The 13,947-nt window shown below is 38.3% G+C and overlaps 1 pseudogene; it reads right to left on the bottom strand.

Annotated features, from left to right (window-relative positions):
• Positions 1–4,946: 4,946 nt before the first annotated feature.
• Positions 4,947–10,815, bottom strand: LOC129395555 (RNA-binding motif protein, Y chromosome, family 1 member F/J-like; annotated as a pseudogene).
• Positions 10,816–13,947: the final 3,132 nt, after the last annotated feature.

Here is a 13,947-nt window from a genome sequence, read left to right as displayed (position 1 = left end):
GCTGGTCTCCCACTCCTCACCTCAAGTGATCCACCCACTTTTGCCTGCCAAACTGCTAGGCTTACAGCGTGAGCCACCATGCCCAGCCTCATTTATTTGTTTATGTATTAGAACCCTTCTTCTACTCTCTTCATGTACACATATTTTAGAGTGATTGAAAGAATGTATTTTATTTATTTAGTCAATAGTACAATTTTAAAAGTAATCTTTTTATTCAGTAAATACAGTATTGTGAATAGGTTAAGCCTTGTATAGTATTGTCATTCTCTCTTTCATAAATTTTTCAAGAACTCTGATACTGGTTCCGTCCCCCCGCCTCCGAGGAGAACATGCAGATAGGTCCAAAAAATTGTGGAAGTGAGTGGGTAGGAAAATATAATTTGAAGGCCGGACGGGGTGGTTCACGCCTGTAATCCCCACACTTTGGGAGGCCAAGGCTGGTGGATTACCAGACGTCAGAAGTTCAAGACCAGCCTGGTCAACATGGTGAAACCCCATCTCTACTAAATATTCGAAAATTAGCTGGGCATGGTGGCAGGTTCCTGTAATCCTAGCTATTTGGGAGGCTGAGGCAGGAGAATCGGTTGAACCCAAGAGGCGGTGGTTGCAGTGAGCCAAGATCACGCCACTGCACTACGGCCTGGGTCACGAGACCAAAGCTTTGTCTCCACCACCCCACACCCCCCAAAAAAGCATTATTTTGGGAAAAACCCATCCAGCACTTGTAAAAATAAGGAATTATTAGGCATGGCCACTGTAGTGGTCTAAAACACACTTTGAAATTCTTCTCAAACCCATTTGAAAATATTCCTGATGGAGCTGAACACAGTACTTGCTTCTAATGTATAGAAAACACTGCAAGCAGTTTCTGGATACTGGACCACCTCTGGCCTAGTTTAGAGACGGTGACACGGCTCTGCCTAAGTCTCCTGCTCTCATGGGGACAAACCCCTTAGGAGACCCCGACCAGTACATCACGCAGTCTAACACCCTGATAACACTATGCAGAAGGGACATCCAATGGAGAGACTCAAAGAAACAGAACAAGGTGTCTGAGCATCTCAGCAGTCCAGCCCCTGCTATTTGAGTCACGCTAGCCATGGCACCAGGGAGATGAGAAGACACCCGCCAATGTCCCCATCTTTGGCCATCACTAGATTGCATCCTCCTGAGTGCCCCTGAACCACATTCATTTGGCTGAGAGACTGAGGGCGATTGCAGAGACTGGCCGTTAGGAAATTATAATTATGGTTTTAAGCCACTAAGTTTTAGATAATTCTGAAAAGCACTTCAGACTCCTAGAAAAACTGAGTTGTCTACTGACTTCATTGCAGAGAGCTGTAAAGGCCAACATCATGAATGCTAATACCCTGGAAAAGTCAAATCATCCAGACTCTTCTAAGCACAACAGATCTTTAATGTCCCTTCGCTACGGCTGGAGAATAATCTAACATGTATCTGATAGAGTTGTTTGAAAGCCTCTGTTCACATCTCTCAGACTGGTATGGGTCAACTCTGGTCTGGTTTAATTCTAGGCAACTGCAGCAGCTCACCTTTCATTTAGGTCGTGGCCTACCCTGATTTTTTTGATCACTGACTGTGTCTTTGTCTGTGTGTGTATGTTTTGTGTGTTACCATATTTTATCTGAGGAGGGTAAATAGTAGTACTATAATTGTTTTGTAAACATAAAACATTCCAGGAAGTCAATATTGCTGATCAATCCAGCTTTAAAACAGATACGCAATTAGACATGACAAGATGCCACGTCTAGTATCATACCAAAGCTAGCCAAGCTTGGTGGCCCATGGATGTTATCCCAGCTACTTGGAAGGCTGATGCAGGAGAATCCATTGAACCCTGGTGATGGAGTTTGCAGTAAAGTGAGATCACACCACTGTGCTCCAGCCTGGGCAGCAGAGTGAGACGCTGTCTCAGAAATAAGAAGAGAATAAAATAATAAAATAGGAGAGATCACGGGAGAGAGAAATGCATACAGCTGGGTGGGCACTGTGGCTCATGCCTGGATCCCAGCATTTTGAGAGGCTGATGTGGGTGGATCACTAAAGGAAAGGAATTCAAGACCAGCCTGAACAAATATTGTGAAACCTGGTCTCTACTGAAAATACAAAGAATTTGCCAGGATTGGTGTCATATGATTGCAGTCGCAGCTGCTTAGGAGGGTGTGACTGGACAATTGCTTGAACCCGTGATAAGGAGGGAGCAGTGAGCTGAGATCACGCCACTGCACTCCAGCCTAGGTGACAGGGCAGGATTCTGTCTGAAAAAAAAAAATAAATCAGTGAGAGAGAAAGATACAGAGACAAAAAGAAAGAAAGACAGGAAGGAAGAAAGGAAGGGAGGGAAGGAGGAAGGGAATGAAAATTTGTACCTAACAGTTGTAAATACTTTTGGCATACATGTGATATTTTGATACAAGTAATGTGAACTGGTAAAGGAGGGATCAAAGAGGGGATGGGGGTGGATTAAATTATACTTGCCTAGAAGGAATCATATCTAGTGTTCAGTGGCACAGGATGACTACACTTAATAATGATTTATTGTACATCTCAAAATAATTAAAAGAGCAAAGGTGAAATGTCGCTGATACCAAGAAAAGATACGCCAGACTCAGTGAGGTGGAATGTCGCTCATAATAAGAAAAGATATGCCAGACTCAGCGGCTCACTGCTATAATCACAACACTTTGGGAAGCCAGGAAAGGAGGATCATTTCGGTCTGGGAATTTGAGACCAGCCTGAACAACATATCCAAAGCATTGTCCCTACCACACACACACAAACACAAAAGCTGGGCATGGTGGTTGGTGTGTGTCTGTAATTCCAGCTTCTTGGGAGGCTGAAATGGAAGGCTTGCACATTTGAACCCCGTGTTCAAGGCTGCAGTGAGCTATGATGGTGCCACTGCAGTCTAGGCTGGACAACAGTGTGAGACCTTGTCTCTAAAAAAGAAAAAAGAATCGATAACTGCTTGAACTGAAGGATACCCTATTTATTATTGATATATTTGTTGATTGATATAATTATTTTTGTGTTGGAGTCGCACTCTGTCACCCAGGCTAGAGTGCATGGTGCAATATCGGCTCACCGCAGCATCAGGCTCCCAAGTTCAAACCATTGTCCTGCCTGAGCCTCCCAATTAACTGCAACGTACTACAGGCAGGCACCACCATGCCCGGCTAATTTTTGTATTTTTGGTAGAGATGGGGTTTCATGGTGTTGGCCAGTCTGGTCTTCAACTCCTGTCCTAAAGTGCTCTGCAAGCCTCGGCCTCCCCAAGTGTTAGAATTAGAGACCTGAGCCATCACACATGGACAGTAAGATACACAAGACTCGGGGGATTTATCTTTTCACTTCATCCTCACAATGCTACAGGTGAATGAAAACACTTCATAACACGAATAACTCACTTGAAAATCAAAGTTGGTAACTTCTCCCTTTAAAATTATTTGTAAACTTACCCTATAAAAATTGATGATTGTGTCAAAATTTTTCAAGAACATACTTCCTCCTTGCAGATTAGTCTGTCATTTGTAAGAATTATGGACTGCAAAATTTCTGGAACTTGATGTATTTCATTTCTTTAGTTTGTATAATCAGGAAAATTAATTCATTTAGTTATTTCGGTCTAAATATTTTTATCATTCAATGATGTCTTAAAACTTTAAGCAATCCCGTCGGAAACTTTATGCTGTTGTTTATGTTTTATACACTTCACTTTCCTCTAAGTATGAGGTTTAAAGTGTTTCCATTCATATTATCAATTAAATACGATAGGCTGACAGTGGAGGCACATGCCTATGATCTTAGCACTTCGGGAGTCTGAGGAGGGTGGATCAGGATTTTAAGAACAGCCTGGCAAACAAGGTGAAACGCTGTCTGCACTAAAAATACGAAAATTGGCCCAGCTGTGCTGCACACATATCTAATACCAGTTACTCAGGATGCTGAGGCAGGAGAATAGCTTGGACCCAGAAGGCAGCGGTTGCCATAAGCCAAGACAGAGCCACTGCACCCCAGCTTCGGCGACAAAGCTACACTTCATCTCAAAAAAATGTGATACTATCCCAACCACTCTAGATTATTCCTATCTGTAAGAACATATTACTACACCATTATTTACAACATCCATTGGCAAAATATTCAAGAAAAAATTAACGTGGGTACCTCACAAGACAAAACACTTACTTTCCACTATTTAAACTACGAACATTTAAATTCATTATGGTATGCACCTGAGAAACTTAGCTGGTTCACTTCTGATTTAGGTGAAAAAAAAAGTTTTCATTACCGTTATCCTCTTCAGTCACAGAATGCTTCACACAGAATGTTCTGGATGTCTTAAACTTTAGTATCAATACATCTAATTATTTCCTTTGACCTGTACTATTCCTCTAAAAAATAAACATTTTATGGTGAGGCAGACAGTTTTGTAGTCTTTCTGAAGACTTCTCCAACATAACCTTGTTAGTTTTTAAAGAGAAACAGCCTAATTAGAAAACTTGAGCAGCTTGCAAGGGCGACATAACACATCCCTAATTTTGCATCTGTGTTCAAAGAAACAAAGGAAAACGTACAACAAACTACACAATTTACTCTCCTATTGAATTTGCTTTAAGCATGTGCGGCTAACCAATAACACCAGGCATCTTGCGGTACGTGTAAAATTTTATTGTGAAAATTTTAAGGTAGATATTACATCTAAACACTTTTCAAATAGCATCAACAAGTATGAAATTACTTTGAAAACAATTCCTTTTCCTTTGAATACCTCAAAAAATTCATGGAGGAAGTCAGTATCTACCTCTCTCCACAAAACCAACATGTTTCTGTCAGTAATATGCAGGTAACGATGCAGAAATAACATTTCAATTTTTGATTTGCAAACAAGGTTTGGTATGCAATAACTATTATTTTGAATGCTTGCTTTAATATCTGCTCGAGTCGCCTTTTTCAGATCGACTCTCCCCACCATCTACTATAGATGCCACATAACTTGAGCTACCATATGCTTCACGAGGATCAGGGAGCACCCTACCCAGAGAAGGCGGATTCCTTTGGTCTTTTCTGCAAACATGCTCACGATCACAATAATGAAAATCACCACAGCTCCTTGAGTAACTCTCCCAACTTCTGCCATATCTATCTCGTGTATTACTATATACATGGCAGGTGCTTCCACCATAAGACATCCGAGGCCCTCGTGCAGGTGGTGCATCATGAGAGGTCCCTGCAGGGTTGATAAAATAATATGTGGGACTACATTTAAACATTTTTACTGCTATCATTAAAGCATGAATTAGTTAAAGTACTATTTGGAAATATCTGCTTTCCTCCGCCTTTGTTGACAGGATATTAATCAAGTCTTCAATAGTCAGAAGGTTTTATTTAAGAGAAATGTAAGAGTAGTATTTTGCAGCTTAACAAACTTAATTCTAAAGTAAATGCTCAGTCACATTTTCTTAACGTTAACTGAAGTTCTCACCTTCATATCATTCCCTAGGCTTTATACTGATAATGAGTACCAGATAAGCACTGTTTATTTTATTATTTGTGCACAATGATGAAAATGAATAAATATGTTTCTGGGATGATCAAAAAAAAAAGAATACTCAATATTTAAACATGTTGCATATGTCCTTTACAATTTTCCTTAGAATTTCATTAAAATAACAATCCGGTCTATTAAATAAAATTCTGTAATTTACAAATCCATCCTGGACCCTTACCGTATCCCTGAAATGCATCTCTATAAGAACTTCCACGTAGATGTTCAGAATGATCTCTACCAAGGGCCTCACCGTAGCCATCGTGATAACTAAATTGAAAAAAAAAAGTCTTTTCAATTTCCGAATGAACAATTTAAGAAATCCATTTGATAAATCCAGATAACATGACAGTACCTATATCCTCTAGAGGAATGTTCATCCCAACTAGAATGACCATAATCACAGTATGCATAGTCTCTACGTGGTGGAGTATAATCCCTGGTTTCTCGGGAACTTGGACTATTTCTGCGTGCACAAGTTTAAGCAAGGAATGTTAAATTGTCAACTTGCAGTATCCAAAATAGAACTACATTACAACTTAAACACAGTTAAATTGCCAACCATCTAAATAAAATACCCACAGATCCCAAATGCCCAAAATGCCCAAATGCCCAAAAAGCACATGAAACAGATACTGATAATCAATGATGCAGGAAATGCATTTCAAATAAAAAAGGAGCTTCCACACTTCACACACACACACTGGAAGGGCAATAAATTTTCAAAAGCAGGAAATAACAAGTGTTTGAGAGGATGTAGATAAATTGGAGCCCTGACACAATGTTATTTGGAATGAACAATATAAGAAATCTATTTGATAAATCCAGAAAAAGTTACAGTATCTATATCCTCTAGAGGAATGTTCATCCTGCCTAGAATGACCATAGTCTCAGTATGCCTAGCCTCTAGATGGTGGAGCATAATCCCTAGTTTCTCGGGAACTTGGATGATTTCTCTGTGCATAAGTTTAAGCAACAAATTTTAACTTTTCATCTTCTAGTATCGAATACATGACTAACTTACAACTTTAAATTAAAAGGCCAAACATCTAAATAGATATTTCTCCAAATAAAATAGGCAAATGGCCAAAAAGCACAAGGGACAGATACTCATATTCAGTGATTCAGAAAATGCATTTCTTTTTGTTTTATTATACTTTAAGTTCTAGGATACATGTGCATGATGAATTAATGGGTGCAGAAAATGCATTTCAAATCCAAAATGAGATATCATATTTCACACACACAGATGAATGGCAATAAATTTTCAAAAGCAGGAAATAAAAAGTGTTTGAGAGGATGTAGATAAATTGGAGCCCTGATACAATGTTAGTTGGAATGAACAATTTAAGAAATCTATTTGACAAATTCAGAAAAGGTACAGTACCTATATCCTCTAGAATAACTTTCATGCAGACGAGAATGACCATAATCATGGTAAGCATGGCCTCTAGATGGTGGAGGATAATCCCTAGTTTCTCGGGAACTTCGATGATTTCTGTATGCATACGTTTAAGCAAGAAATTTAAATTTTCTACTTCTAGTATCTGATATATGACTAACTTACAACTTAAACAAAATTAAAAGGCCAAACATCTAAACAGATATTTCTCCAAAAAAAATGGGCAAATGCCCAAAAAGCACATGGGACAGATACACATATTCAGTGATTCAGAAAATGCATTTCTTTTTTTTTATTATACTTTAAGTTCTAGGGTACATGTGCATGATGAGTTAGTATTTGCAGAAAATGCATTTCAAATCCAAAATGAGATATCATATTTCACACACACAGATGAATGGCAATAAATTTTCAAAAGCAGGAAATAACAAGTGTTTGAGAGGATGTAGGTAAATTGGAGCCCTGATACAATGTTAGTTGGAACGAACAATTTGAGAAATCTATTTGACAAATCCAGAAAAAGGTACAGTACCTATATCCTCTGGAATAAGTTTCATGCCGACGAGAATGACCACAATCACGGTATGCATGGCCTCTAGATGGTGGAGCATAATCCCTCGTTTCTTGGCAACTTGGATGATTTCTGTGTGCATAAGTTTAAGCAACAAATTTTAAATTTTCAACTTCTAGTATCCAATACATGACTAACTTACAACTTAAACAAAATTAAAAGGCCAAACTTCTAAACAGTTTTTCCCCAAATAAAATCGGCAAATGCCCAAAAAGCACATGGGACAGATACTCATATTCAGTGATGCAGAAAATGCATTTCTTTTTGTTTTATTATACTTTAAGTTCTAGGATACAAGTGCATGATGAGTTAATGGGTGCAGAAAATGCATTTCAAATCCAAAATGGGATATCATATTTCAAACACACATTGGAATGGCAATAAACTTCAAACAGCAGGAAATAACAAGTGTTTGAGAGGATGTAGATCAATTGGAATGCTGATACAATGCTAGGTTGGAACGGAAAATGATGCAGCTACTATGGAGAAATGTGGTGGTTCCTCAAGAAAACAAACATCATTATCATAGGACCATGCAATTCCACTCATATACACCTAGAACCGAATAGGCATACTCAAACAAATATTGGTGCGTAGAAATACTCGGGTGGAAACAACCCAGATAAAATAATGGGTTAATAGCTTGTGGAAGGAGTGAAGTGCTATGATGTAAATGAACCTTCAGGACATCATGCAAAAGGAGAGGAGACAAATACAAAAAGTCATGTAGTGTTTGAGCACATTAACATTAAATACCCACAACAGGTTAAGTTCAGAGGCAGAACACTGACTGGTGTTATCTAGCAGCTGAGGAAAAGGAGAAACTGGGAGGGACTGCTTAACTGGTAGTTGGAGTTTTAATTTGGAGTAATGAAAATGTTCTGGAAGTCGATGGAGGTAGTTGTTGCCTGGCACAGAACGTATTAAACACCACTTAACTGTTCACCTTATAATATTTAATTTTGTTATGTGAATTTCATCACCACAGAAAAAAAATCAACTGTGTTTTTTAATTTTTCCTTTACCCATCGTTAGTTGCATAACCATCATATCTTGGTGACATGCGATCATTTCTCCAGGAAGATATTGTCCCTCTGCGTGGAGGAACTCCATAATTCTCTCTTCTTTGTGACATGGGACCTTTAACATTCAAATGATGGAACATTACGTAAAGAACACCAAATCTGAAACGCTATTTTCTCTTCTCTCAAACAACTTTTTAAAATTATTTCTTCTATGACTCCATTCTTTGTTTCCTAAATTACTAGACAGACATGACACTGTGAATATTTCTCATGGCTTTGGATAATCCCATGGCTTCCACAAGGCCAGTTCTTCTAATGAAGCTGAAGGCAAACATTAATGCTTAGGTAAAAGTTCATTTGTAATGGTTAGTAACTACTTAGTTCTTATTTTCCTTTTCATGTAAATTACTGATGACTGTGAGTGACACAGGGAAAACACGTAAAACCATCAAACTCTTCACTGATTTTAAAGTTTACATACATTGTCCTTTCTCAGCCAAAGAAGGTAGATTTTCCAATATCATTCAGTCCATCTCACACACACATAAATACAGCTACCTTTAAATGACTGTATGCTAAATGTTTACATAAAAGTTCTTTATCTCTAACTGGTTGGCTCTATCTTAAATGTTGACAAATTTAAATGTATTAGTGAAGATTTTCTAATGATGGTCAGGATTTGCTTTTACTGCAAAGAAAGCAATGCTATGCAAGGGGTCATTACAACATTGTTGCTATTTCAAAATAGAAAGTTTCTCCTTTAATATATTCTTCACTTGCTATTCCTTAGAGGTCAGTGTTTCACATATGATACCTTCACTGGCTAATTTTCCAATGGAAATGTGTTGGCTTGGGTATCCTGAAGCCAATAAATACCTCCTTTCACCGATACTCTACGTATGAAATGTAAAATTGAAAATGGCAGTTTTTAACTTCCTCCATATGTGGATGGAGGACTAAGAAAGAATTTTAATTTGCTCTGCTTAAACTTCCTTGCTAAGAACTTTTATTTATTGTCTTATTTTCTTCTGCTCAGTCTGCAGTCTTACAATTCTCAAAAGTATTACTTGCATTCAACCCTACTGCTCACCTCATGTTGCTTAGTTCTAAATTCTCTCCTCAAATAATTTCAAATCTTACACTAAGGACCTTGTGTTAATGTTTAAACATCCCGGTACAATCTCAATTACTGATTTACATACACCTATATTTCACAACTCTGCATTTCTGTGATATCCACTTAATTTAAGAATTTTGGACTCCTACGTGTCTACCTCTCGAGCCTTAAATTTATTTTTAAATCATATTTAAGCCCAATGACTCCTTGTCTGCTAAATGCTCTTGTAGTTCTTTTGAATCTTCATGCAAGCAGTGAGTATGCCTTGCACATACGCATTACTGAGGTCTCAGAAGCTGGATGGCCAGGCTTAGCGGCTCACACTGTGAGTGAGTGTGGAAGGCTGAGGCAGCTGGACCGCTTGAGCCCCGGGCTTTAACATCAGTTTTGACAATGTAGTCAGATCCTCTCTCTACAAAAACATAGGAAAAAAATGTAGCTAGGTGTGCTGCTGCATGCCTGTAGTTGCAGAAACTCGGGAGGCTGAAACAGCAGAATTGCTTGAGCCCAGGAATTTGAGGCTATAGTAAGCCGTCATCTCACAAATTTGAGGCTATGGTAAGCCGTCATCTCACATAGTGCTCTCTCACCTAGTAAGAGCAAGACTCCAACCCGGCAAAGTCACCGAACAAGCAATTTTTAGAATGGGACACCAGGGGACTTAGGAAATGGAAGAATTAATTACATCAAGAAGCCTACCATCAAAGAATACTGCTAGGAACTTTTAGAAAAATTAAGGGGAATTTTCTAGCCAACACAGGATTAAAAGGAATGTTGGCCTCACTCTAATCACTTCTTTGATCTGCAATGAGAAGCTCAAGTATTTCTTCAACATAAATCTGAAATGTACCTAGTGAGATAGAAACTATAATAAAAGCTATCAATCAGCAATTATGCTCACGTACGTGTCACTTCCCTTTTGTTCAATGAACTTAAAGCTAAGCATTCAGGTAAAACGGCTCATTTTCAGTCATACAAAAACTACGGTCTTTCTGTCAGGTAGCATTTACCTTGGCTTCCCATCCAACTACTGCTTCTTGCCACAGCAGAAGGAGCAGATTTTTTCGGAGGAGGACCTCCACTTCTTGAAGATGGACCTCTTTTAACTGGAGTGAGTCCCCTAGAATAACTCATCTTGAGATCAGGAGTGTATCCACCCTCATCTGTATTTCAAACAAAATCTTTTTAGTTAACTAACATCACTGTTTCTTAAATGGCTAAGTTTTAGTTGTTTACAAATATTTTCTACATTTTATAACAAATTCACATTTTGTCTAAACTAATAAAATTAACATTTTTATCTGAAATTAGTACAATTCAAGCAATATAAGTCCCTTTAGAGACTCTAGAAAGAAACCCAAGAATCATAGTACATTATTGTGAGAGAGAGATGTGGGAAAAGTAAGGAGTGAACAGGAAACAGATATATATATATATATCAGTAAAATATATAAGTATGATATACATAAAGAAAAAATATTAAAAGAAAAATGATCAATGACTGTTTACATAATTCTGTTATGAGTACAAATTTTCAAAGCATATCATAAAGGTAAACTGAATTCCATTGAAAGAAACTCAAAAAGTGACACATCAGAAAAATACATTATCTATAAAATTTGTTAACATTATATAGAATTCTTAAAATTTCCTTCTGAAACAGTAATTCTCACGTTAGACTATGCTAAATTTTAATAATCTTTAAGAATTGCATATTAAATAATATAAAATGTTTTTATATATCTACAAAAAATGTAGATATATGCCAATTGCCAAGTGGTGTTACAGTTTAGAATATGCACATTCTCATGTTATTGAACCTCACCCTGAGTATTATTGAACCTCACCCTGAAGATCAATGCAGACAAAATAACCATGAAGATATGCATCTTAAAATGGAGCAAACACTGCAATTTAAACTTCAAAAAAATATCCAATTAAGTGCACATCTGGTTATTAAAACACAAAATTAAATGACAGATATTTGAAGGTTGGTTAATAGATAATACAAGTTAACCAATAGGTTTGTTTGTTTGTTTGTTTGTTTGTTTACTGAGATGGACTCTTGCCCTATCGCCCAGGCTGGAGTGCAATGGCGTGATCTTGGCTCACTGCAGCTTCTGCCTCCCAGCTTCCAGCGATTCTCCTGCCTCAGCCTCCTGAGCAGCTGGGATTATAGATGCACACCACCATGCCAGGCTAATTTTCTGTATCTTTTTTTCTTTCTTTTTTTTTTTTTTTTTTTTGAGTCAGAGTCTCCCTCTGTCATCCAGGCTGGAGTTCAGTGGTGCAATCTAGGCTCACGGCAAGCTATGCCTCCCAGGTTCACACCATTCTGCTGCCTCAGCCTCCCAAGTTAGCTGGGAGTATAGACACCAAACACCACACGCTGCTAATTTTTTTGTATTGAATTTTTAGTAGAGACGGGGTTTCACCTTGTTAGCCAGGATGGTCTCTATCTCCTGACCTCGTGATCCGCCCACCTCGGCCTCCCAAAGTGATAGGATTAAAGGCGTGAGCCACAGTGCCCGGCCTAATTTTTTCTGTCATTAGGAGAGATGCGGCTTCATCATGTGGGCTAGCCTGGTCTGGAGTTCCTGACCTCGTGGTCCACCTGCCCCATACTCCCCAAGTGCTGAGAAGACAGGTGTGAGCCATCTCGCCCAGCCCATCCAACAGTTTTTTTTTTTAATGGTTTTTCTTTTTTATTTAAAAATTGACCCCATTTCTATTGTGTAAATTGCTCATAAATACCGCTTTCAGTGACTTATCATCCAGCAAAGAAAGATACATACATATCTGTGAAGCAGTGGTTTTCAGACCTTTCCAGAGTCACAGACTCTTTTCAGAAACTAAAGTTCTGCATTTCTTAAATTGAAAATGCTTTATGGCAGGCCAATGTACAAACTCTCTGTATAAAAATTACAAAGCAATAGATTTGCATAGATGTTTGCACATGTATACACAAAAAAACCACATATTGCAAAATGAATCTTTTTTTTATATATACTTTAAGTTTTAGGGTACATGTGCACATTGTGCAGGTTAGTTACATATGTATACATGTGCCATGCTGGTGCGCTGCACCCACTAACTCATCATCTAGCATTAGGTATATCTCTCAATGCTATCCATCCCCCCTCCCCCCTCCCCACCACAGTCCCCAGAGTGTGATATTCCCCTTCCTGTGTCCATGTGATCTCATTGTTCAATTCCCACGTATGAGTGAGAATATGCGGTGTTTGGTTTTTTGTTCTTGTGATAGTTTACTGAGAATGATGGTTTCCAATTTCATCCATGTCCCTACAAAGGACATGAACTCATCATGTTTTATGGCTGCATAGTATTCCATGGTGTATATGTGCCACATTTTCTTAATCCAGTCTATCATTGTTGGACATTTGGGTTGGTTCCAAGTCTTTGCTATTGTGAATAATGCCGCAATAAACATACGTGTGCATGTGTCTTTATAGCAGCATGATTTATAGTCATTTGGGTATATACCCAGTAATGGGATGGCTGGGTCAAATGGTATTTCTAGTTCTAGATCCCTGAGGAATCGCCACACTGACTTCCACAATGGTTGAACTAGTTTACAGTCCCACCAACAGTGTAAAAGTGTTCCTATTTCTCCACATCCTCTCCAGCATCTGTTGTTTCCTGACTTTTTAATGATTGCCATTCTAACTGGTGTGAGATGATATCTCAAACTGGCTAGCCTTATGTAGAAAGCTGAAACTGGATCCCTTCCTTACACCTTATACAAAAATCAATTCAAGATGGATTAAAGATTTAAACATTAGACCTAAAACCATAAAAGCCCTAGAAGAAAACCTAGGCATTACCATTCAGGACATAGGTGTGGGCAAGGACTTCATGTCCAAAACACCAAAAGCAATGGCAACAAAAGCCAAAATTGACAAATGGGATCTAATTAAACTAAAGAGCTTCTGCACAGCAAGAGAAACTACCATCAGAGTGAACAGGCAACCTACAACATGGGAGAAAATTTTCGCAACCTACTCATCTGACAAAGGGCTAATATCCAGAATCTACAATGAACTCAAACAAATTTACAAGAAAAAAACAAACAACCCCATCAAAAAGTGGGCGAAGGACATGAACAGACACTTCTCAAAAGAAGACATTTATGCAGCCAGAAAATACATGAAAAAATGCTCATCATCACTGGCCATCAGAGAAATGCAAAGCAAAATGAATCTTAAGTACTGAATTACTTTTTTTGTTGGAAATTTGTAAATATTC

Source organism: Pan paniscus, chromosome Y (assembly GCF_029289425.2).
Source record: "Pan paniscus chromosome Y, NHGRI_mPanPan1-v2.0_pri, whole genome shotgun sequence".
Taxonomy (NCBI): Eukaryota; Metazoa; Chordata; class Mammalia; order Primates; family Hominidae; genus Pan; species Pan paniscus.
This window is presented reverse-complemented; position numbering and strand designations above follow the sequence as displayed.